The sequence below is a fragment of the Jatropha curcas genome, chromosome 6, assembly GCF_041381405.1.
Source record: "Jatropha curcas cultivar XTBG-Jc1 chromosome 6, XTBG_Jcur_1.0, whole genome shotgun sequence".
NCBI classification, from domain to species: Eukaryota; Viridiplantae; Streptophyta; class Magnoliopsida; order Malpighiales; family Euphorbiaceae; genus Jatropha; species Jatropha curcas.
In genome coordinates, this window is record NC_143156.1 from 17,430,548 (window position 1) to 17,435,948 (window position 5,401).

At 31.2% G+C, this 5,401-nt stretch overlaps 1 long non-coding RNA gene across 1 annotated transcript; it reads left to right on the plus strand.

Moving 5' to 3' along the window:
* The first annotated feature begins 1,157 nt into the window (after positions 1-1,157).
* Positions 1,158-2,763, plus strand: LOC149495632 (uncharacterized). Its single transcript, XR_016321190.1, has 2 exons — positions 1,158-1,367; positions 2,513-2,763. It is a non-coding gene; the product is annotated as an uncharacterized LOC149495632 (long non-coding RNA).
* Positions 2,764-5,401: the final 2,638 nt, after the last annotated feature.

Below are 5,401 nucleotides of genomic sequence, written 5' to 3' on the forward strand. Positions count from 1 at the left end.
AATAATAATAAATAAATAAATAAATAATAATCTTAATGTTGCAAAATCAAAATAACTTACAGTTTTATGATCTTATAGGAATAAATGCATTCATTATTATGAGTCTTTGATAATTGTACATTTCTTTTTCAGCATTCAAAAAATTAAATCGTAAAAATTATTATAATTCACAATATATTAAATCTGAATCTCAAATATACATAATAAATAAATGAATAAGTATTATGCATTGTTATGCATAATTATCAATTATAAACATGAAGCAATAATAATTATAATTTATGAATCGTAACACGTGTATATGAAAACAAAATAAAATAAAACAAAAACAATGTACTGCACTACGCTTTGTACGAAAACAAAAAACAAACAGAAAGAAGAAGAATCAATCCATTCAATGATACATACCACATCAACCATTAATAAATAAATTGATTTATTATATTATTATTTTTATTATTTTTTTAATATGCAACATAGAATTAACATTTCCAAATAAAAATTAAAGTCAATCAATTACTTTTTCTGACATAGCCCTTACACTAGCATATCCAAATAATAATTAAAAATAATAGCGATTTCATTTTTTGATATAGCCACAAGCTAATATATTCAAATATTAATTGTAACAATAATCAATAATATTTTCTAATATAGTTTTAGACTAACATGCTCAAAATAATAATTAAAATCAAATATAGATTTAAATGAGCACTTTATAAAGGTCCTGACAACCAAAATAAATTAGGGTATTGATAAGGATCTGGACCCTTAACTTCACCCTAAAAGCTAGCTCGAAAGGAAAGGACTGAACCCAGACTTATACACTATCCCAGGATATACTCCGCGGGCGATGTGGGACGCATTAGGTATTATACCCAAATAATAATTAAAGTCAAATATAAATTTGAATGGACACTCCATAAATATTCTGTCAACCAAATAAATTAGGGTATTTTACCAAACCAAACAATCTAACACAAGAGATTACATCTAGGGGTGTGCAATCGGTTCGGCCAATTCGGTCAACTCGGTTCAGGGAAGAGAAGTTTGGTTAAAATTTCAACCAAAAAAAGTTTGATTGTCGGTTATCGGTTAAAGGTTGGGCCAAGAATCAATTTGACCGAGTCAATCAAATTAACCAACACTTTAAACGACATCATTTTATGAAGAAAGAAAGTTAATACTGAATCTATCACAACCTAACTCAGACACGCTACACGCTCTCTATCGAACTTATTCTCTCTCAGCCACTCTCACTCACAACCTCTCCTTGCTCCGCCGCCGCTCACTCCAACCTGAAGTCTCCTTGCTCTGCCGCGTTTACCGCTTTCCCTCCTTTACTGTTCTCGGTCATCTATTATCAGGTAAGTCATTATTTTAAAGTTTCAACTATTTTTCTATAATTTTTTCTTCTTTTTTTGAAAACCTAAATTCCTAAATATGAACCTGATCCATGTTTTTACGAATTTAAATTTGCTTGAGATGAGATTTTCTTTGTAATTGCTTTTTATCTGCTTGTTTGTTTTATTTATTCGTTTGTTTATTGTTCTCACTGAAGTTGGGTATATCTCGTGAACAAAGAAATAAAAGTTATCACATGGCTTAAAGAAATAAAGAGAAAACCTCTTGATTTTATATTAAGGTTAAAAATATTCAGCTATGACTAATGCACCAAAAAGTATCTGATTTCATATCTGCATTAGTTGTTTACAATGAATGATTTTTATTTTGCATAAAAATGATAAAATAGAATAAGAATTGCAAGAAATTAGGAAATTGGAACTATAATTGAAATTCTCTAGCAGTCTAAATTCAATCAAAGTATCTGATTTAATTCATAATTTAGAGAAAATTAAGTTTATTAATAAAAAGTCTTTGGTAATGCTTCCAATGCAACTTTGCTTCTTTGTTTGTGCAAATTACGTTTGTTAATAAGAATTAATAAAAATTGTCAACGAATTAAGTTTATTAATAAAAATTCTAAACTATTAAAAATTGCAACTGCTTGTTTGTTTGTGCAACAATCAAGTTATCATCAAAGTATATTTAAAAAACTGAAAGTTTGAAATAATATAGGACATTTTTTTATAGAACATTCATTGCTTTAATTTTGTTGACATATTATAATTATATATAGTTAGCCGTCATATGTATCTGTATAATGAAAATGTGGAGTAACATTTGAAAAAGTGCAGTTGTATAGTTAGCCATCATCTTTATAGAACATTCATTGCTCTGTAACATGACAACTACATACTCACAGCATAGAAGATGAAGCTTTCTGAAGCTATTATCAAAGTTGAACTTATTCTAGTTGAATTGATTTATTCATCAATTCCAATTTTTAATTTATCCATTCATATTATGATATGTTTATAGCAAGTTTAACCAGATTGTTACGGTTAGTTTTCTTTGTAAGAACCAGTTTCTTTATTGGTTTGCTTTCAGGTTATAATCTAGACTTGATTTCGGGTTATCATTTCCATTAAAGAAGCATATTATTTTGTAGGATTGGTGAAGAGTATACATCAAAAGATGCTGAAAATGGTCCTCTAGAACTGCTTTTTATTGATGGATAATAAATGCAGCTGCTTTTTATTGTTGGAGAATAAACACCAATATTTTGATTGAGTTTTTCTAGTGGACTATTTTGAGATTATTTTTATTAAAAGCTTAATATATTTTATGTTTTTTATTGTGAAAGACATTTTTAATGACTGTTTATCATGATTATTTTATGTTTTTTTTTTTGTTGTTGAAGGCATTTATTTTTAATGACTGTTTATCATGATTATTTCAATATGTTGTGTTGTAATTGACTGTTTATTTCGGTGAACAATTATTTCGGTTAATTCGGTTAATCACAAAAGTTCGGTTAAGTTCGATAGGTTAATTAGTTTTCTTTTTTTCTTGAACTGCATTATGGTTAAATATCAAAATTAGTTCGGTTAAAATGGTTCGGTTAAGTTTGGTTAAACAATTATTTTGCTTAAGTTCGGTTAAAACAAAAAAATTTCGATTAAAAAAGTTTGGTTAAAAAAATTAGCGAAATTAACTGATTTGGTCAAATGCTCACTCCCTAATTACATCAGCATCACCATAGCTTCATTAGTAGAACAATTGGACAAAAATAACTAAAAATTCACACTCAATTCCAATAATATCAAATCAATTTTGTAAGATCATACAAAATTAAAGAAAACCCAATTACTATTGAAATCATAATTAAAAAAAAATCAATCAAAATTAAATCAAACATATAATTGAAGGGTACTAACAATATCACATCATAATTAAAGGCAAACAAATATTTATCCATGATTGATAATAATAAAATTCTCAAGGAGGTATTAAGATTTACCTTCCAATGGCAAACAAATTCAAAACACATGAATCTAAATTTTGATTGTCACAAACCACAAGTTATCCTTTCTTTGAGCGATTTGACCAAGGGAGCGATAAAATAAAAATCAAATCGATAGAACAAATTCGTAGTGGTAGAACAAATCGTGCTGATAAAGTGTTATAAAATAATAGAAAAATAGGGAGAAAAGTAAAGAGAGAATAAGGAGGGATACAAGAGTGTCATTATTATTGATGAGAAGTGATGGCGTGGTGGAAAGGGCTATGGTTTTGATAGAGAAACACGAGTGCTACAGTAACTTGCTACAGGAACTCAGAAGCATCCGTGCTACAGTACCTTAAAAAAAAAAAAAGATAGATGATTGTTTTTGGAAACAAACAAAACCCAATAGTTTTTGGAAATTAATAAAACCCAAATGTGATTAACACTTTCTTGTTATTCCAAATCTCCCTTTCAAAGTAGACAAAATCCCTTTATATAGGGAAACAAGAGATAACCATAAACTCCCTTTGAATGTGTTGTTCAAAGATACAATTTCAAAGGACACCTAATTAGGTTGAAAACAACACATTCAAAGATACACCTAACTAGGTTGAAAACAACTTATTCAAAGGACAACTAACTAAGTTTGAAATAACTCATTCAAAGGCACAATTCAAAGGACACCTAACTAAGTTTGAAAACAACACAAATGAGCTGGAATTCATAGTCAATGATTAACCAAGTGCTCCTTGATTGTTGTCTTCAAAGATGATGGTTTGAAGGAACCCAAATGACCCTAAAAGGAGCTGTAGCTTCAGATTGAACATGTCACTCCCACCAAGCCCATCTTCACTTGGACTGTCTTCATCAACTTCACTAATGGAATCAAGACCAATGCCCATGTCTAGGACAGTTTGTAAGGCTAGGCTAGATGGACCTCCATCATTCTCCCCTTCTTGAAAAGTTTCAACTTGGTCAGAAGTTGACATGGTGTCTTCCTTGTATTTGGCTAAGTCACTTACATTGAAGGTGTTGGAAATCTTGTAAGACGGAGGCAGCTCTACCTTGTAAGCATTCTGGTTTACCTTCTTGATGATCTTGTAAGGACCCTCGGCTTTGGGCATAAGTTTATTCTTTCTTTTAGAAGGGAATCGTTCCTTCCTTCAGTGAACCCACACTAAGTCACCTTCTTTAAATTCCACAACAGGTTTTAGCTTGGCTTGCATCTTGTAGGCTTCGTTCTTCTTCTCAATATGTGCTTTTGCTCTAGCATGGAGTTTGACAATTTCAGTAGCTTTGTCCTCGGCCTTTAAGTTAGAGGGGATACTAGAGTGTGCGTTGCTCAAATCAAGAGGAACAAGTGGATTAGCTCCATAAACTAATTCAAAAGGAGTAAAATTAGTGGTCTTACTCTTCGAACTGTTGTAAGCAAATTCAGCATGAGCCAACAAAGAATCCCAATTCTTTACTTTCCCCTTTAGCAAACTTCGCAAAATGTTGCCTAAGCTTCGATTGACCACTTCTGTTTGTCCATCTGTTTGAGGATGAAAAGCCGTGCTGAACTTCAAGGTAGTTCCTAACCTTGCCCACAAATGCCTCCAAAAATGACTCAAAAACTTGACATCCCTATCACTCACTATGCTCCTAGGAATTCCATGGAGTTTTACAACATTTTCAAAGTACAAATTCAGAATATGAGATGCATCATTAGTTTTGTTACAAGCAATAAAATGAGCCATTTTTGAGAATCTATCTACTATAACCATAATGGAATCATTATTTCGTCTTGTTCTCGGCAAGCCAACAATGAAATCAATACTTACATCTTCCCATGGTGAGCTTGGAATCGATAAAGGCATGTATGGTCCGTGAGCTTGTAAGGTCATCTTGGATTGCTTACAAGTATTACAACCCTCAACAAGTCTTGAAACCTTTTTCCACATCTTTGGCCAATAGAAATTCTTGCTTGCCAATTCATAGGTTTTGTCTCTTCCAAAGTGACCGGCTAGGCCTCCACCATGGACTTCCTTAAGAATTGCTTCCCTTAAAGAG